Here is a 21,786-nt window from a genome sequence, read left to right on the forward strand (position 1 = left end):
TTTTGTAGGACCATACAAAGTTTTGGAGCGTATGGGAGAAGTTGCCTACAGGTTGGAATTGCCCGAAGGATTTTCAGGAGTTCACGATGTGTTTCATGTTTCCCAGTTGAAGAAGTGCCACGCAGAGATGGCTGATATACCGCTGAGAGATATAGTGCCAGTGGAAGCAATTCAGTTGGATAGTGATTTGACTTACGAGGAGAAACCAGTCAAGATTCTCGACTATGCCAACCGAGTCACCCGCGGCAAGGTCATCAAGTTTTGCAAAGTTCAGTGGAGCCACCATACCGAGCATGAAGCCACCTCGGAGCAAGAGGTAGATCTACTGAAGGACCACCCTCACCTATTTTCTAGCCAACCCGAATCTCGAGGACGAGATTCATCTTAAGGGGCGTAGGTTTGTAACATCCCAAATTTTCAATTTGGAATGTTATACATTAGATCATCTTTGCATATCATATTTTATTACATTTTGGCTTGATCCTAGAAATTCTACGCAACTCAAGGACCCACGGAGAGAGTTGGGGATTTCGTTATTTTCATATTTGAATTTTCTCAAATTCTGAAAAATAGGATCATTTGATTCTAATTATTTTATCTTCAAATATTTCAATTATAAAGATAAGAGAGAGGGAATAAAATGACTTTCCCAAAATAAAGAAATATTGAGGATTTAATAATAAAATCAAATAAGATTTTATTTTGGAGTGTTATCGCTATTTTATTTGAATTAGGAAAAATGTGTGTTTTCCAAAATTACATTTAGGCCCCAAATAAATGTTCATCTTGTCCGGCTCAATTTTAGAGGATGGGGAAAATTTATTTCGGGATTTTTGGAGTTTGTTTAGTATTTCTTTTAATTGTTTTTCTGCGTGAAATTATTTAAAAAAACGCGAACCGACCTCGGGCTGTATTCGGCCAGAACTACCCTGGCCGCCCCCCTTTAAATAGCGCCCCAAGCCCACCCCAGCCTACCCGCGCCCAAACCCTAGCCCCGCCGCCGCCACCGCCGCCTCGGCCTCCGCCCGCGCCGCCGCCGTCGGTGCTGCCGTCATCCGCCGCCCGCCGTCGCCGCCGACCACCGCCACCCGCCGGACCCCGCAGCCGTCACCGCCGACCGCTGCCGCCCTCACCGGAGTCCGCCGCCGCCGGAGGTAGTCGCCGGATCCGCCGCCGGTTTTTGCTGATTAACCGCCCATTTTTTACAAAAAAAACGCGATTGTTTTTTATTAATAAATCGGTTTTATTTTTTTCCCGGTTTAGTTTATTTAGGGGACGTTCGTTCGTACGTTCGTTTTAACAAACGGTTTTCGTCATTTAGCCGCAGACAGCGAACGTTCGTTCGTTAGCATGTTCGTCAGTTTTTCTTTTTCTCGGATTTTTTCGCGATTATTTCTGATCGCGATTTCTGATCCGATTTTCATTCTAGTATAACTTTCGCTCGTTTATCGGAATCAGGCGATTCAAGCACCTAGAGTTTCGTCTCAAAACCCTCTTTCTGTTTAACCAACTCAAACAAGTTTTTGCTACTGTAAAATTTGACTTAGGTCCAGATTAGTAAAATGAAGCCTGTTTCTTTCGCCGTTTGAGTTTTGTTGCTTCGTTTGATTTGATTCTTTTTGCAAACCGGAGTTCTTAAGTTGAACTTTCTGGTTAGATCTTCTATTTGAGTTTTACCTGTGCATTAGATGAGTACTTATTGTATGCTTGTTTGTTTGCGATAGAGTACCCGGAGTGCGCCTTAAGTTGAACTTTCTGGTTAGATCTTCTATTTGAGTTTTACCTGTGCATTAGATGAGTACTTATTGTATGCTTGTTTGTTTGCGATAGAGTACCCGGAGTGTGCCGCTTGCTACTTTGAATCTCTAGGTTTCACGGATCATCAGCAAGGCAAGTAACACTTTGATCATACCTCTTTACTACCCAGTTTTATTGCATTAGATCAATCCTCAAACAATTGCATGATTAGGATCTAATTAATATGTGGGTTTTGGGAAGTAGATGAGGTAGAACCTATTACCTGCTTTATTATCAAACCTTTGGGAGTTACTTCTACGTTTGCTTATATTGCCATGCTATGCTAGTAGACGTGGATTGGGTGAGTGTATCCATGACAGATGTGAGATTGTTTAATTAATGGTTTACTTAAGGTGGCAACTTAAATTCACATCTGGGTGGATTGAGGCACCTGGGGAACCCAGTGTTGCCTGTATTTTTGGAAATCCCGGGGTACCGTGTGATTCTCCTATGGACTGCCACCCAGGCTCAAAGGGATCATGAGATTATTCATGCTAGAAACTTCCGTGTGCAGCCGCAAGCTACTATGGGCTCTAGCATTGTTGAGTATGTTGAGTGAGCTCTTGAAGAGGTAGACTATTAGATGTAGGGGATGTAGGTTGGTACTGTCTACCCGGAGTAGAGAGTTAATGCTTCTGAAAAACTGTGTCTCGGTCATCCGTTTCTCAAACACCATGTAGTGCGAGAAATCAAGTGGAGGAGATCGAGTCTTGCGGGGAAAACTGTGCAAACCTCTACAGAGTGTATAAACTAATCATGGTTAGCTGTGTCCCCGGTTATGGACGTTTTGAGTATCTAGTACTTGGATTCTCATGTGAATCTCATCATGTTACTTAATTTAATTATGTTGGGTTAATGATGATGCTTAATTGGGATTGAGTTGGAGGAACCTTCTCAATGTTTAACAACCACCATGATAGTTAAATAAAATGTATTCCTTTGCAGTAGGGAAAAATTGGCTTTATGCAAAATTGTAACCATAGAGCTTTCCACCAGCCATATATGCATGTAGTGATAGCATTATTATGTTCATTACTCTCTATGTGTTACATGCCAGCATATTCCATGTGCTGACCCATTTTCGGGCTGCAACGTTCATGTTGCAGACTTTTCAGACGATGAATAAGGTGCCTTAGCTCGTGGTCTTATACTCAATGATGTCGTTGGAGTTGATGGACTCGCTTATCTTCCAAGCCTTCCGCTGTTATTGTTATTAGATGGCCTTAAGCCATATTTATTGTAATAAGTTCTCTTTTGAGACATTCGATGTAATAAGTGTGTGATTGCTACTCTGTTATAAATCCTTCAAGTACTGTGTGTGTCAGCATTACCGATCCAAGGATGACACTGATGCACAGAGATCAAACTGTTTGAGGTCTGGTCGCTACAAGATGGTATCAGAGCATGCGCTGACTGCAGGACACGACCACTAAGCTAAAGCCCTAGATTACTTCTCTCTTCTCATTTCCGACTCCTCATCTTTTCTACTCTTTTAGGATGGCGGATGCAAGGAACAAGTTCACGCAACCGGATGAAGATACACCCTTTGGACGCCACTTGAAGGAAGTCACTAGATACCTGAACATTGGAGTACCAAGCTTCGCCGGGACCTACATCGCCACTTTACCAGAAGAGGAGCGTTGGATGATTCAAGTTCAAGTCCCAGGAAGAACGTTTATGCCAGACACTGAGCCCATAGAGTTTTCCTTCGATGCACCAACCTGGAGTCTAGGAAAGAGCATGGAAGCCCACATCACCATGGGACGCATTGGAGAAGTTTACCACAAAGATCTCAAGGATACTATCTACCAGATTTGTGGGCGCCGAGATGAGCAATGGGAGATGATCAACACTAGGAAGGATAGATCAATTGCAGCTTTCATCCAGGAGCTAAACCAGCACATTCGTCGCCAGGAGAACCAGATGTGCGCAGGCATGATAGACCTGAAGAAGGCTATGACCAAGATCACGGAGCTGGAGGGAGAACTCAAGTCTACACAAGATGGATATGAGGAGGAAATAGCGACACTCGTGGAGAAGAATGATGACCTGAAGAAGAAGCTAAAAGTAATCATGGGATTTCCCGCGACTGGAGGAGAAGACAATGATTGCACTTGCCCGGAGAACTACATCATCATCAACGACACCGACTCGGAACCAGACGATAACGATGATGACTTTGTTGATGAAGCTGGAGCAGATATCATGGAGTCTTCGATCGATCAATTTTTCTAGTCGACCACCATAACAGTAGAAGTATTCCCCCATGTATATAGTATAGTCCGAGCACTTTTGTAACGATAGTTAGACCGTTGTATGCCCTTGTTTGAATTGATTGAAGTGATATTGTTTGCATTTGTCTCATGTGCATATGGGTAGTGTATTTCTCTATGGACCTCATTCTATTCTATATTCTCATCTTTTCTAAACCCTCAGATGCCTCCGAGACGTGACAATGGATTTGCTTTCCCACCGGAGCTCACCCAGTTGATCCAGCAGCAGAATGTATTAATGCAGATGTTAGTCCAGAATCAGAACCAGGGGAACAACAACAACAACAACCCACCACCACCACCACCTGTTGATCACTTAGCCCGTTTCTTGAGGCTGAATCCGCCGGTGTTCTCCAGTAGCACCGAGCTGATAATTGTAGATGATTGGCTCCGCAAGATGGGAAGGGAGTTGACCACTGCAGGATGCACAGATGTGGAGAAGGTGTGCTTTGCCGCACATCAGCTTGATGGACCCGTAGCATCATGGTGGGAGAATTTCACAACCACTTATCATATCGACACTATCACATGGGATCAGCTTCAGCGGGCTTCCCGTACTGCCCATGTTTCAGCAGGATCTATGGCCATGAAGAAGCGTGAGTTTCGCAATTTGTGCCAAGGAGGATGTACTGTTGGTCAGTATGTGGATGACTTTAGTAAGCTAGCACGTTATGCCCCACATGACGTTGCTACAGATGCAGCTAAGCAGGAGAAGTTTCTGGAAGGACTGAATGATGAGCTGAGCATGCAGTTGATGGTAGCAACCTTCAACAACTACCAGGAGTTGGTAGATAGAGCTCTCATGATTGAAGGGAAGCAACAGTAGATTGACAACCGCAAGAGGAAGTATGGACAAGGGAAGTACAATTCTGGAGCTCAGCAGAAGCCTTGTTTTACCCCGAACTCAGGAGGACATTTTCAGCATACCCATGGAGGAGGTAGTTCGCACAACCATAGTGGCCCCAAGAATGGTAAAGGGAATGGAGGAAGCAACGGCCAGAACCGTACCAACCCCTCAACACCAGCCAAAAGGGATTTGAGCCACATCACCTGTTACAAATGCCAGAAGAATGGACATTATGCCACTGAATGTCCTAAAGCGAAGAATGGAAATGGCAATGGAAGCTCTGGGAAGAAGCCTAACCCTTTCAGCAAAGGACAGGTGAACCACGTTAGCGTGGAGTAGGTTGAAGCCCAGCCAAATGCAGTAATAGGTAAGTTTTTGGTTAAGTCATTTACTGCAATCATTCTTTTTTATACTGGTGCATCGCGTTCATACATATCAGGGGGGTTTGTGGATAAGTATAAACTGCCAACCCAAGCACTTAGGTCACCCATGTTAGTAACCTCAACAGGAGCAGAGTATATGGCTAGTCTATGGTGTGATCGGTTATCATTAAGGATTGGTAACTACGTGTTTCCCTCGGACCTAATTGTATTGGAATCACAAGGACTGGATGTGATACTAGGCATGGATTGGTTATCGAAGTATGGAGGGAACATTGAATGCGCCAGTAAGTCGATTTTGCTTACCACGCCAGAAGGAAGAAGGATCAAGTATGTATCCCGGCATGTGCCTAAGAGGACTCAAGTAAATTCCTTATCAGGAGTTCTACAAGAGGAAGTACCAATGGTGAAGGATTTTCCTGAAGGATTTCCAGAGGAGTTGCCAGGCATGCCACCGGATAGAGAATTGAGTTTTTGATCGAGCTTTTGCCAGGCACAGGACCAATATCAAAGAGACCGTACAAGATGCCCGCAAAGGATTTGTAGGAAATTAAGAAGTAGATCAAGGAGTTACTGGATAAAGGCTATATTCGCCCAAGTTCTTCACCTTGGGGATCGCCAGTGCTTCTAGTGGAGAACAAGGATGGATCATTGAGGATGGTTGTTGATTATCGAGGATTGAATGAAGTGACAATCAAGAACAAGTACCCTCTGCCGATGATCAATGATTTGTTTGACCAAATGCAAGGAGCTAAGGTATTTTCCAAGATCGATCTGCGATCAGGATACCACCAGTTAAAGATTCGAGAGCAGGATATACCTAAGACGGCTTTTACCACCAGGTATGGGCTATATGAGTATACCTTTATGTCATTTGGTCTGACTAACGCACCTGCCTATTTCATGAACATGATGAACAAGGTGTTTATGGAGTTTCATGAACATGACTAACGCACCCCACCAAATTTGTCGCTGTGACAAATTGGGAAGCCCCAACAACAGTTGGAGAGATCTGGAGTTTTCTTGGACTCGCAGGATACTACCGGAGGTTCATTGAGAATTTCTCGAAGATTGCAAAGCCCATGACGGGGTTGTTGAATAAGGACACCAAGTTCAAATGGACTGAGGAATGTGAGGCCAGTTTCTAGGAGTTGAAGAAACGTTTGGTTACATCACCAATGTTGATTCTGCCAGATCAGCGCAAGGATTATGAAGTATATTGCGACGCTTCTCGTCGAGGACTTGGAGCAGTGCTTATGCAGGAGGGAAGAGTTGTTTCTTACGCCTCACGACAGCTTAAGCCCCATGAGTTGAATTATGCTACACATGATTTGGAGTTAGCAGCCGTAGTGCATGCATTGAAGACGTGGAGACATTTTCTCATCGGAAACCATTGTGAAGTGTACACGGATCACAAGAGTTTGAAGTCCATTTTCACGCAGAAGGAGTTGAATGTCAGGCAAAGGAGATGGTTGGAGCTCATCAAGGATTATGATATGAGATTGCATCATCACCCCGGAAAGGCTAACGTAGTAGCCGATGCGTTGAGGCGCAAGAGCTATGTCAACACACTCATGACCGGAGAGTTACCGAAGGAGTTAGCCGAGGATCTTCGCGAGCTATGTTTGGAGATAGTTCCAAGAGGCTATGTAGCAGCATTGGAGATTCAGTCTACTTTGATGGATAAGATCAGAGAAGCTCAGAAGACTGACAAGGAGATTGCCGAGATAAAGGAGAAGATGAGCAAATGAAAAGCTAAAGGTTTCCGTGAGGATGAGCACGATACCTTATGGTTTGAGGACCGCATTTATGTGCCTAACGACCCGGAGATCAGAAAGTTGATTCTACAAGAGGCCCATGATTCACCATATTCGATTCACCCAGGAAATACCAAGATGTATTTGTATTTGAAGGACACTTTCTGGTGGACCGGAATGAAGAAGGATATTGCAGAGTATGTAGCAGTATGTGATGTATGTCAGAGAGTGAAGGTAGAGCATTAGAAGCTAGCGGGATTGCTACAGCCACTGCCGATACCCGAACGGAAGTGGGATAAGCTAGGCATGGATTTTATCACGGGATTGCCCAGGACTCATTCAGGCTATGACTTGATATGGGTTGTAGTCGATCGTTTGACGAAGGTAGCTCATTTCATCCCAGTGAAGACCACTTACACCAGTGCTAAGTTGGCAAAGATATACATGACCAGGATCGTATGTCTGCATGGAGTTCCGAGGAGTATTGTATCAGATAGAGGAACCCAGTTTACCCAGATATACATGACCCAGAGACCACTTACACGAACTTTGGGTACCATGCTAGAGTTCAGTACAGCCTTTCATCCGTAGACAGATGGACAGAGCGAGAGAGTCAATCAGATTCTAAAGGACATGCTGAGAGCTTGTGCGCTAGATTATGGATCTAGTTGGGATGAAAATTTGCCATATGCGTAGTTCTCTTACAACAACAGTTATCAATCCAGTTTGAAGATGGTCCCTTTCACAGCTTTGTACGAAAGGAGGTGCAGGACACCGTTGTTATGGGATGAAGTTGGAGACCGCCGGTTGTTTGGACCAGATTTGATTAAAGAGTCTGAACAGAAGGTCAAGTTGATTCGCGATATGCTCAAGGTAGCCCAGTCCAGGCAGAAGAGCTATGCAGATTCTAAACGTAAGGAGACAGTTTACAAAGTCGGAGACAGAGTTTATCTTCGTGTATCTCCACTTTGAGGAGTTAAGCGTTTTGGAGTTAAGGGAAAGTTAGCGCCTCATTTTGTAGGACCATACAAAGTTTTAGAGCGTATGGGAGAAGTTGCCTACAAGTTGGAATTGCCCGAAGGATTTTCAGGAGTTCACGATGTGTTTCACGTTTCCCAGTTGAAGAAGTGCCATGCAGAGATGGCTGATATACCGCTGAGAGATATAGTGCCAGTGGAAGCAATTCAGTTGGATAGTGATTTGACTTACGAGGAGAAACCAGTCAAGATTCTCGACTATGCCAACCGAGTCACCCGCGGCAAGGTCATCAAGTTTTGCAAAGTTCAGTGGAGCCATCATACCGAGGATGAAGCCACCTCGGAGCGAGAGGAAGATCTACTGAAGGACCACCCTCACCTATTTTCTAGCCAACCCGAATCTCGAGGACGAGATTCATCTTAAGAGGCGTAGGTTTGTAACATCCCAAATTTTCAATTTGGAATGTTATACATTAGATCATCTTTGCATACCATATTTTATTGCATTTTGGCTTGATCCTAGAAATTATACGCAACTCAAGGACCCACGGAGAGAGTTGGGGATTTCGTTATTTTCATATTTGAATTTTCTCAAATTCTGAAAAATAGGATCATTTGATTCTAATTATTTTATCTTCAAATATTTCAATTAGAAAGATAAGAGAGAGAGAATAAAATGACTTTCCCAAAATAAAGAAATATTTAGGATTTAATAATAAAATCAAATAAGATTTTATTTTGGAGTTTTATCGCTATTTTATTTGAATTAGAAAAAATGCGTGTTTTTCAAAATTGCATTTAGGCCCCAAATAAATGTTCATCTTGTCCGGCTTGATTTTAGAGGACGGCGAAAATTTATATCGGGATTTTTGGAGATCGTTTAGTATTTCTTTTAATTGTTTTTCCGCGCGAAATTATTTAAAAAACGCGAACCGACCTCGGGCCATATTCGGCCAGGACTCCCCTGGCTGGCCCCCTTTAAATAGGCTCCCGAGCCCACCCCAGCCCACCCGCGTCAAAACCCTAGCCCCGCCGCCGCCTCCACCTCCGCCCGCGCTGCCGCTGCTGCCATCCGCCGTCACCCGCCGGACCCCGCAGCCGTCACCGCCGACCGCCGCCGCCCTCGCCGGAGGTAGTCGCCGGATCCGCCGCCGGTTTTCGCCGATTAACCGTCCGGTTTTAAAAAAACACGGTTGTATTTTTATTATTAAATCAGTTTCTTTTTTTTCCCGGTTTAGTTTATTTAGGGGACGTTCGTCCGTATGTTCATTTTAATGAACGGTTTTCGTCGTTTAGCCGCAGACAGCGAACGTTCGTTCGTTGGCATGTTCGTCTGTTTTTCTTTTTCCCGGATTTTTCCGCGATTATTTCTGATCACGATTTCCGATCCGATTTTCGTTCTAGTATAACTTTTCGCTCGTTTATCGGAATCAGGCGATTCAAGCACCTAGAGTTTCGTCTCGAAACCCTCTTTCCGCTTAACCAACTCAAACAAGTTTTTGTTACTGTAAAATTTGACTTAGGTTAGTAAAATGAAGCCTGTTTCTTTCGCCGTTTGAGTTTTGTTGCTTCATTTGATTTGATTCTTTTTGCAAACCGGAGTTCTATATGCGGTGAGTGTTAGCAATCATAGAAGACTAAATGATGGTTGAGTATATGGACTTGCCTAAAGGCTTCGATACGTTACCCTTCCTGAAAAGATGATGAATTGTAGTTGCAAAGTTGACTAAGAACATAGTTTGTCGGTTTCCAATAGAGTTTATGCTTTATACTTCAATGTTGTGATGAATTATCACTTGTTCATGAGAATTCTATGATAAAAGTTTTATATCAAAGTTTGTTGTTGTTATAATAAGTCACATAATGCTGCTATGTTCGTATTTTTGTTTTTATCGACACATCTCTCTCTAAGCATGTGGACATGTTTTTCGATTTCGGTTTTCGCTTGAGGATAAGCGAGGTCTAAGCTTGGGGGAGTTGATATGTCCATTTTACATCATGTTTTCCTACTGTTATTTATGTTCTTTTATTGTATAATAATGCTTTTTGGAGTAATTCTAATGCCTTTTCCCTCATAATATGCAAGGTATGCACCAAGGGGGAGAATCTCGGCAGCTAGAAATCTGGACCTGAAAAAGCTACGCCAGGCTACCTATTCTGCACAACTCCAAATGAGCTGAAACTTTCCGAGGAATTTTTATGGAATATTTAATAAATATTGGGGCAAATAAGTACCAGAGGAGGGCCACCAGGTGGGCACAACCCACCTGGGCGTGCCAGGAGGCCCAGGCGCGCCTTGGTGGGTGTTGCCCTCCTCGGCCCACCTCCGGTGCCCATCTTCTATTATATAAGTCATTTTGACCTAGAAAAAATCAAAGGAGGACATTCGGGACAAAGAGCCGCCGCCTCGAGGCGGAACTTGCGCAGGAGCACTTTTGCCCTCCGACGGAGCGATCCCCCCGGGGGAACTTCCCTCCCGGAGGGGGAAATCATCGTCATCATCATCACCAACAACTCTCCCATCTTGGGGAGGGCTATCTTCATCAACATCTTCACAGCACCAACTCCTCTCAAACCCTAGTTCATCTATTTGTTCAATCTTTGTATCAAAACTATAGATTGGTGCTTGTGGGTGACTAGTGGTGTTGATTACATCTTGTAGTTGATTACTATGTGGTTTATTTGGTGGAAGATTATATGTTCAGATCCATTATGCTATTTAATACCCCTCTGATCTTGAGCATGTTTATCATTTGTGAGTAGTTACTTTCGCTCTTGAGGTCACGGGAGAAATCATGTTGCAAGTAATCATGTGAACTTGATATGTGTTCGATATTTTGATGATATGTATGTTGACATTCTCTTAGTGGTGTCATGTGAACGTCAACTACATGACACTTCACCATATTTTGGGCCTAAGGGAATGCATTGTGGAGTAGCTATTAGATGGTGGGTTGCGAGAGTGACAAAAGCTTAAACCCTAGTTTATGCGCTATTCCGTAAGGGACCGATTGGATCCAAAAGTTTCATGCTATGGTTAGAATTTTTTCTTAATACTTTTCTCGTAGTTGCGGATGCTTGCGAGAGGGTTAATCATAAGTAGGAGGTTTGTTTAAGTAAGAACAACACCTAAGCACCGGTCCACCCACATATCAAATTATCAAAGTACCGAACACGAATTAAGCCAGCATGCTGAAAGTGACTAGATGAAATTCCCGTGTACCCTCAAGAAATCTTTGTTTATCATAAGAAACCGTTTTGGCCTGTACTTTGCCTCGAAAGGATTGGGATACCTTGCTGCACTTTTGTTATTACTTCCGTTACTTGATCGTTACAAATTATCTTGCTATCAAACTACTCCGCTACTTACAATTTTAGCACTTGCAGACAATACCTTATTGAAAACCACTTGTCATTTCCTTCTGCTCCTCGTTGGGTTCAACACTCTTACTTATCGAAAAGGCTACAATTGACCCCATATACTTGTGGGTCATGAATAGCCGACGTTGCCGTGCTCTACAACTATGCAATAATGATCTCAAAAGAACAATAACTATGCCACATAGTTCTGAACTCTGACATTTTATGTTTTGGTTATAAGTTTATTTTGAATATTTGGTGAATAATCCAATTAATCATTCCTTATAGGTTGCGATGTTGCCTCATATACTTCATCTTTTTAATGTCTTTCATGAAAATAAGGATTCCGATAATTGTGCTCAATTGCTAGAGGAAGAATGCAACAAAATGTTTGGCATAAAATCTTTGTATGATGAGCATGATTGCAATGTTGTTAGTGTGAGTTCCTTGAATATCCATGATGCTAATGAGATATGCAAATCCACAAGCTTGGGGATGCTATGTTTGATGAATATGATATTTTTAGTCCCCCAAGTTTTGATGTGAATATTTATTACAGTGAAAGCATGTCTCCTATTTATGATGATTACATTGATGAAAGTGGGTTTGGAAGAGTGTCACCTTTAGGAAGTAATGATCCCACTATTTTGGAGGGTGTTGAATCTTATTGTGATAATCATGAAAGTGGATTTGGAGAAGTCATGACTTTATTTAGTGATGAATCCACTATTTCGCAAGAGGTTCCAATTGATTATGAGAACAAAGTTGCTATATATGATAATTATTGTGATGACATGTATGCTATAAAGAATAATGATAACTATGAAACTTGTCATCATGATTTTAATTTTCAATTGGATTATGCCTCACATGATAGTTATTTTGTTGAGTTTGCTCCCACTACTATTCATGAGAATAGATTTGTTTATGTGGAGAGTAGTAACATTTCTATGTTTATGCATCATGAAAAGAATGCTTTATGTGATACTATATTGTTGAATTCATTCATGATGCTACTGAAAATTATGAGGGAGGTATATATGCTTGTAGGAATTGCAATAATATTAAGGTTCCTCTCTATGTGTTAAAAATCTTGAAGTTATGCTTGTTTTTCTTTCCTATGCTAGTTGATTCTTGTTCCCATAAGTTGTTTGCTGACAAAATCCCTATGCATAGGAGGTGGGTTAGACTTAAATTTGCTAGTCATATGCTTCATGATGCTCCTGTTATGTTTCAATTCTTATCTTTTATGTGAGCATCATTGAAATCACCATGCCTAGCTAAAAAAGCACTAAAGAAAAGCGCTTGTTGGGAGACAACCCAACATTTACCCCTACTGTTTTTGTGTGTTCACATGATTATGCTACTGTAGTAATCATGTTTTATAGCTTTTGTTTCAATAAAGTACCAAGTAAAGCCTTTGGGATAGTGTGGATGATAGTTGACTTGATCCTGCTGAAAAATAGAAACTTTTGCGCCCAGTAAATAATTTCCTGGATTTTATTGAAACGTGATATTGATCTTATTCTTTTTGCTCTGGATTGGTGCACAAATTGCCTAGGTTGTCCTAATTTTTCAGAATTTTTGGAGTTATAGAAGTATATGAAGTTTCCTGATTACTACAGACTATTCTGTTTTAAACAGATTATGTTTTCTATGTGTTGTTTGCTTATTTTGATGAATCTATGAGTAGTATCGGAGGGTATGAACCATGGAGAAGTTGGAATACATTAGATATAACACCAATATGAATTTAGAATGAGTTCCCAACAGTACTTAAGTGGTGATTTATTTTCTTATACTAACGGAGCTTACGAGTTTTCTGTCGAGTTTTGTGTTGTGAAGTTTTCAAGTTTTGGGTGAAGTTTCGATGGACTAAGGAATAAGGAGTGGGAATAGCCTAAGATTGGGGATACCCAAGGCACCCCATGGTAATATTCAAGGACAACTAAGAGCCTAAGCTTGGGGATGCCCTGGATGGCATCCCCTCTTTCGTCTTCGTTCATCGGTAAATTTACTTGAGGCTATATTTTTACTCATCACATGATATGTGTTTTGCTTGGAGCGTCCATTTTTTTGTTTATATTTGCTTGCTGTTATTCAGAGACATGTTTTATATCTTTTAGTTCAATAAAAAGGTCAAGTATAGCCTTTTCCATGCTTATTTTACAAGTCTTTATGTTGCTGTTTGAAAACAGAAAGTTTGTTGTTATGTTTTGAATATTGGTGAATAGTCAAAACATGATAAAATCTTGAATTTTTTCACAGTAACGTACAACAAATTTTCTACAGTGTGGTAATTTTTTGAGAATTTTTGGAGTTAGGAAAGTATGATTGCCCTTGCATTCTTTGCAGATTGTTCTGTTTAGACAAATTGCTATTATGTTTGCATATGTTTGCCTGTTTAATGATTCTATTTGAGGATAGGAGTATTAAATATGCAGAGGCATTTAGTAGGCAATATCAAATAATAATTTTAGTGATTTGCTACAATAGAGAATGATAAGGTTTTGCAGTGATTCTTACTAACTTATCTCACAAGTTCTTGTTGACTTTTATGTGGATGAAGTTTTTAAGATTTAGGGAAACCGTGATATAAAAGGAATTAAGGAGACACAAAAGCTCAACCTTGGGGATGCGCAAGGCATCCCTAATTAATATTTCAAGAAGTCTCAAGCATCTAAGCTTGGGGATGCCCGGTTGGCATCCCACCTTTCTTCTTCAACAACTATCGATCAGTTTTGGTTGAGCCTAAGTTTTTGCTTCTTCACATGATATGTGCTATCCTTGCAATCTCATTTTACTTTGTTTTGCTTGTTGTTTGAATAAAATACAATAGATCTAAAAAAATGAGAGAGAGAGTCTTCACATAGCTACATAATTATTCAACAACTCATTGATCTTCACTCATATCTTTTGGAGTAGTTTGTCATTTACTCACGTGCTTCAGTTATATCCTATGAGTAAATGGTTGAATGAATTGAATATCATAAATATGAATTTATATATGTTTCATATGCTTATACCATGGGGAGTAATGACTTCACATATAAGAAGTATAGGTGGTAAATTTATTGAAAGTTAGCAAACATAGTATTGGTCACTTGAACAGTTCATGAAAGAATGTTGAAGGAAGAGAGATTTCACATGTAAATATACTATCTTGGACATCTTCTATGATTGTGAGCCCCATTAATTATTTTCAAACTTGAGCAAATTAGTTGAAGTTGGACAAGGAAGGTAACATAATGAGTTATGCTTGGGTATATTTGTATAGAAGTTGTATTGTTATGGACCCTCCAACATGTGGTGCTTGCTATTTAGAACCCTTTGCTAGCCAAAATTTCTGTACTAAGCGGGAATATTGCTTGTGGATCCAAAATCCTCGAACCAAGTTTCTTCCATGAGTGTCCATCGTATCTACCTATATGCGGTATTTACCTGCCGTTCCAAGTAAATTTGCATGTGCCAAACTCTAAACCTTCAAAAAATAATTTGTTTTGTATGCCCGAATCGCTCATGTAGTGACTAGGGGCTGTCAGTATCTTCTATGTTAGGCGGGTTATTCTCATGATGAGTGTTTGTTCACTTATCATTCGTGAGAGCGTGGCTGGTAATAGGGATGCCCAGTCCTATGATCAAAAGATCAAAAACGAGATCGCAAATATTAAACAAAACTCCCCCAGGATTGTTGATAGTTGGACGGTACCCGTTGTTTCGGATCAGCCGTGGAATGTGCTTGTTGGTGGTGGGGGAGTTAAAACTTTACCATTCTGTTTGGGAACCGCCTATAATGTATCTAGTATGGAAGATATTCGAAACTCTTGGTTGTTATGTTGACAATGAAAGCATACCTCTCAAAATTATTTTCATCTCTGTTTAAAAATCTTCGAGCTCTGGCACCTCTACTAATCCCTGCTTCCCTTTGCGAAGGGCCTATCTTTTACATTTATGCAAGAGTTAGTAGTATTCCTTCTCATTCCAACCTACTCTTTAGTTGACAAGCATCATGTGATGGGGAAAGATCTAAGCATATATGGCCATTCAAATATATTTGATCATGAATTATTATTGTTGACAATTATCTATATGATAAGTAAGTTGGGAGGCGAAACATTAAGCCCTGTCTTTCTCTGTGTTTGATGGATGCTATTTGTTCTAAAAATATGCTTTGGGTGGTAGCAATCATGGAAGACTATATGATGGTTGAGTATGTGGGATTTCCTAAATCAAAGCTCTTACATAGACCCTTCCTGAAAATAAGATGAATTGCGATTGTTTCATGACTAAGAACCTAGTTTGTTAGTTTTCAAGAAAGTTTATGATCTATGCTTTAACATGTGAATAGCTTGTTACTTGATCATGAGAAGTTTTATGAGATGAGCTACTGTTATGATATATAATGATGCTCCAAAAAGTTATTGAAATTATCATTGATCAAACTTGTTCACTTGCTAACATTCCACAAAAAAATTCTGTTTTTTATCACTTACCTACTCGAGGACGAGCAGGAATTAAGCTTGGGGATGCTTGATACGTCTCCAACGTATCTATAATTTTTTATCGTTCCATGCTATTATATTATCCATCTTGGATGTTTTATATGCATTTATATGCTATTTTATATTATTTTTTGGACTAACCTATTAACCTAGAGCCCAGTGCCAGTTTCTGTTTTTTCCTTGTTTTTGAGTTTTATAGAAAAGAAATACCAAACGGAGTCCAAATGACCTGAAAATTTGCGATGATTTTTTATGGACCAGAAGAAGCCCCCGAAGCAAAAGAGTTGGGCCGGAAGAGACCCGAGCCAACCTCAAGATAGGAGGGCGCGCCCTACCCCTGGGAGGGTGCTCTTGTCTTGTCGTTGACTCGTGGACCCCCCCTGACGTGAAACCGACGCCAAAAATTCCTATAAATACAGAAACCCCCAAAAAGAAACCTAGATCGGGAGTTCCACTGCTGCAAGCCTCTATAGCCACCAAAAACCAATCGGGACCCTGTTTCGGCACCCTGCCGGAGGGGGGAATCATCACCGGTGGCCATCTTCATCACCCCAGCTCTCACCATGACGAGGAGGGAGTATTTCACCCTCGGGGCTGAGGGTATGTACTAGTAGCTATGTGTTTGATCTCTCTCTCTCTCTCTTGTGTTCTTGATTTGGCACGATCTTGATGTACCGTGAGCTTTGCTACTATAGTTGGATCTTATGATGTTTCTCCCCCTCTACCTTCTTGTAATGAATTGAGTTTTCCCTTTGAAGTTATCTTATCGGATTAAGTCTTTAAGGATTTGAGAACACTTGATGTATGTCTTGCATGTGCTTATCTATGGTGACAATGGGATATTCACGTGGTCCACTTGATGTATGTTTTGGTGATCAACTTGCGGGTTCTATGACCTTGTGAACTTATGCATAGGGGTTGGCACACGTTTTCGTCTTGACTCTCCGGTAGAAACTTTGGGGCACTCTTTGAAGTTCTCTGTGTTGGTTTGAATAGATAAACCTGAGATTGTGTGATGCATATCGTATAATCAAACCCGCGGATACTTGTGGTGACATTGGAGTATCTAGGTGACATTAGGGTTTTGATTCATGTTTGTCTTAAGGTGTTATTTTAGTACGAACTATAGGGTTGTTTGTGACACTTATAGGAATATCCCAATAGATCGATCAGAAAGAATAACTTTGAGGTGGTTTCGTACCCTACAATAATCTCCTTGTTAGTTCTCTGCTATTAGTGACTTTGGAGTGACTCTTTGTTGCATGTTGAGGGATTGTTATATGATCTAGTTATGTTATCACTGTTGAGAGAACTTGCACTAGTGAAAGTATGACCCCTAGGCCTTGTTTCTAAGCATTGCGATACCGTTTTCGCCCACTTTTGTTACTTGCTACCTTGATGTTTTTATATTTTCATATTACAAAAACCTATGTCTACCATCCATATTGCACTTGTATCACCATCTCTTCGCCGAACTAGTGCACCTATACAATTTACCATTGTATTGGGTGTGTTGGGGACACAAGAGACTCTTTGTTATTTGGTTGCAAGATTGTTTGAGAGAGACCTTCTTCATCCTACACCTCTCATGGATTGATAAACCTTAGGTCATCCACCTGAGAGAAATTTGCTATTGTCCTACAAAACTCTGCGCTTGGAGGCCCAACATGAGTCTACAAGAAGAAGGTTGCGTAGTAGACATCAGATGGCACTACAAAAAGTTTTTGATTATTGTGGAAGCAGAAAAACACTTGAGAAGGATTTCATTTAGTATGTACTTTGAGTTTTCAGAGCTAGAGAGGCTGGTGCCAAATCTACATCAGAACAACGACAAGTCAATAAACAAGGAGGCTGCCAAGTTGTATTGTGACTACTGTAGATCTGTTTTTGCACTTTTGAATTTTATTTGAGAGTGAATCTCGAAGGTATAACTTCTGCAAAGTGCTAGCGCCCACCTATAGATGACAAGATTTTCTTCTTCCAAATGTAACGAGGAACGAGCCACAAACACTTCATAGAACGTTAAATTAAAATATTGACCCCCAACGTGCATATATACGACAAACATTGTCCTAATATATTTTCCAATAAATGATAGTGAACCGATTTTTTTTTCAATCCATACCTTTTGCAATAATATTTTTCTGAGCGGTGTAACATAACTTATGTTTTTGGTCCAATTAAGTGATATTATTAGTACTTGATTTATTTGGGCATAAAAATGTAGAGATAATAGCTCTAGCACTCATGCCCACAATTTGAAAATTGTAGGACTATCCTTTACCTTTACCCATTTAGAAGTGACAACCCCCCCATCACCCACACACACGCATATAACAATCATTCATTCATTTAGCTGCATTGTAATTTGGGTCATGCAAACGGGTACCTTAGCGAAGACCATCAACCCACAATATGTGTTGACAAGTTAACACTCGTCATCGATGTCGTCGATCTGAAACCCTCCTCGTTCGACAAGCTGGTGTACGTGAATACAACCCTTAGTCTCGCCTCCTATGAGGATGGGAAGGAGGATAAGCGGTGACACCAACACAGTGGGCCGCCGTGTTGACATAGAGGTTATAGACATGTGAGGGTCTTGTATCATGTTTAGGGACATGCATTTTTTCTCCCGTTGCAACGCACGGGCATTTTTACTAGTATATACTATAATAGCATGAAACAATAAAAAATTATAGATACGTTGGAAATGTATCAAACATTACCTGCACACACAAAAGAAAATACTTGCACTCGACATGGGCAAGAGGGTTGTCAATCCCCTTAAACTCGTTACTTGCAAGGATCAAATTTTGTATAGGTGGGTAGATAAATTGTAAAACGAAATAAAAAGAGTAAATTGCATCAAGGTATTTTTGGTTTTAGTAATACGATTAAAGTAGACCCGGGGACCATATTATCACTAGAGGTTTCTTCGTCGAAACAATATCATACGGTGGGTAGATACATTCCTGTTGGGCAATTAATAGAAAAGCGCGTAGTTATGATGTTATTCATGGCAATAATCATGTCTATAGGCATCATGTCCGTGACAGGTAGATCAAAATGATTCTGCATCTATTACTATTACTCCACTTCGAGAGCGCATTTATGTTTGCCTCTCTATGTATTAAGTTCATAACAAATAGAGTATTGCATGGGGTATGATGACATGATGTAGACAAAGTAAACCCAAGCAATATGAATAAACCCCATCGATTTATCCTTAATGGCAGCAATACAAATGCGTGCCTCGCTACCCTTTCTGTCACCGAGTGAGAACACCGCAAGATTGAGCCCATTACAAAGCACCTCTCCCACTGAAGATAAATCAATCTAGTTGGCCAAACCAAATGGATAGATCGGAGAGAAATACAAAGTTATGACAATCATGCATAATAAAATTCAAAAAATACTCAATTACTTTAAATGAATAATCTAATCATAAACCCGCAATTCATCGAATCCCAACAAACACACCTTAGAAGAAGATTACATCAATTAGAACTTCAAGAAGATCGATGAGAAAATTGTATTGAAGATCAAAGAGAGAGAAGAAGCCATCTAGCTACTATCTATGGATCGTAGGTCTGCGCTGAACTACTCACACATCATCGAAAGGGCAGCAAAGTTGATGCACAGGCCCTATGTGATCGATTCCCCCCTTCGGCAGAGTACCGGAAAAGGCCTCCAAAAGGGATCGCGGCAGAACATAAGCTTGCGGTGGTGGAAAATGTGTTTCGGGCAGCTCTATGTTGGTTTAGGAGTATTTGGAAATTTATAGAGGTGGAATTAGGTCAAATGGAGTTGCGTGGGAGTCACGAGCGCACGGGGCACGCCCCAGCCCCCAGGGCGCATCCTATGAGCTCGTGGCTCTCCCGTAAGTCGCCTGGCCTCCTCCCGAACATTTTAGGGTCCCTTCTAGTCCAGAAAAAATCATCGTAATGTTTCATTATGTTTGGACTTCATTTGATACTGATTTTTTAAAAAGTCAAAAGCAAGCAAAAAAAAAGGAACTGGCACAGGGCACTAAGTTAATAAGTTAGTCTCAAAATATATATTAAATACTATAATAAAGCATCCAAGATCGATAATATAATAGCATAAAACAATCAAAATCTATAATACCTAAATAGTTCATCCCCACTATCTTATTTCTCTTGACATGCAGCATATCCACATCAGCAGTGCTGCCATATCATCATTTAGTTAGAGGCTTACATGTGGGACCCACAACAGTACAAGACAACCACGTTAGCTTCCGTTACCACTGATAGGACCCACAAGAGAGGCTGCCCACACACGTCATGCAGCCCAACCCATCGCCCCCAATTTCCTCTATGTACACTCCGGCGCACCCCCGCCCAAGATCCCGTCGCGTTCATCAGCACTCCTTCGCGTTTGGCTGCTCTAGCGAGCGCTACCTAATTAACTCCTCGGTCGATTGATTTTCCATCAAATTTCTCCATCTTCTACACCGATGTCGTTTCTTCTTCTCCACCAAATAAATTGAGTAATAGATGGGGTTCCCCTTGTGGATGTTGTGCATGCCTCTGCGATCCCCTGGTCCTCCTCTCGCCTATGTGTCTCAGTTTTGGCCAAGGTGCCTCCGGCGTCGCTGGGAAGGTTGGTTCCAGCCAGTTTCACTAGAATTGGACCGACAGTTGATGTCCGGGGCTGGCTTCATTTCCGGTTTGGAAAGATGTTGTGGTGGCGACCCGGGCTCAGCCATATGGACTGGACGCGACTGCTGTCCATCCCGACTGTGCGCCATCCTCGGCCAGAGTACAGCTCCTCCCGCTGGTGCGACCCCGGCTGATTCAGCCATGAGAAGTTCTTCCCTTTTTTGTTGCTGGTGGATTTGCTGCCAATGACTACATCAACGCCATTTGTTAGCTTTAAGGTAACCTAAAACTCAGTTAGTATGTTGGCGAACACCCGTTTGAGGCTACAGGTCAGCGTGAGATTATGTAATTCAGCCTATCTGAATTCTATTACAGTATAAGTTGTTAGTTATTATTACGCGTAGATGCCACTTAACTTAAACTGGAAGAAGATGATGTATAATCCAACTGATCGGAAGGATGATCTGATTGCACATCAGATCACCCACTGAATTTGTGTTGTCGAATTGCAGTTCTGTCATCTACGCAACCGTAACAGGCGGTCAAGCCAGCCCCATCTCTTCAGTTACTGGTGATAAGCAACCCCGTTCCCATCTCTTAATTATTCCACGCGTGTCATTTCACTTCAATTCTTCATCTCCTCATCTTCAATCTTCTCTTCTTCATCTCCTAATTCATAAACATTTCAAGCTCCATCTCACTCGGATCATGCATTCCTAGAAAATCAATCTGATTTTTCTCTTATTTCCTCACATGATTTCCTTATTGGTGGCTCTGCAGGTACAATTGATCTTATTGTTCGTAGCCATTGAAGTTGGACGCCACTTAGCTGGGACCAATAATTATGATTCATCCATCTTTTGGTTTATTAGTTCTCTACATTTTTTAAGCCAGGGAATCTTTTCAGAGGAATCCAATACTGCATGGAAAATCAGATGTTGCAATATTCAATGCAGATTCAGCGGCAAATTCATACCTAAAGTGAACACAAAGATCTCATTTTCCTATTGTGTCATGTTGGTATATCCCTCCTACTTTTGAGCTACGTAGCACCGATACGTCAAAAGTTGGAGTATCCACGTACCGCACGTCGCCGATACGCGGATACGCATGATACGGCCGCGATACTCGTATCGCAGGCGTATCATGATTTCTGATTAAAAAGAAAAAGAAAAAAATGACAATACGCTGGGGACACGCTCGGGATACGGCAGGACACGGCCATTCAGCTCGAGCCCATTAGAGGCCCACGTATACGCCTAACCCCA

At 41.4% G+C, this 21,786-nt stretch overlaps 1 long non-coding RNA gene across 1 annotated transcript; it reads left to right on the forward strand.

Annotated features, from left to right (window-relative positions):
- The first annotated feature begins 20,256 nt into the window (after positions 1 to 20,256).
- LOC119341655 lies at positions 20,257 to 21,528 on the forward strand. The gene is made up of 2 exons (XR_005165228.1): positions 20,257 to 21,089; positions 21,299 to 21,528. It is a non-coding gene; the product is annotated as an uncharacterized LOC119341655 (long non-coding RNA).
- The last annotated feature ends 258 nt before the right edge of the window (positions 21,529 to 21,786 follow it).

The sequence above is a fragment of the Triticum dicoccoides genome, chromosome 7B (assembly GCF_002162155.2).
Source record: "Triticum dicoccoides isolate Atlit2015 ecotype Zavitan chromosome 7B, WEW_v2.0, whole genome shotgun sequence".
Classification (NCBI taxonomy): domain Eukaryota; kingdom Viridiplantae; phylum Streptophyta; class Magnoliopsida; order Poales; family Poaceae; genus Triticum; species Triticum dicoccoides.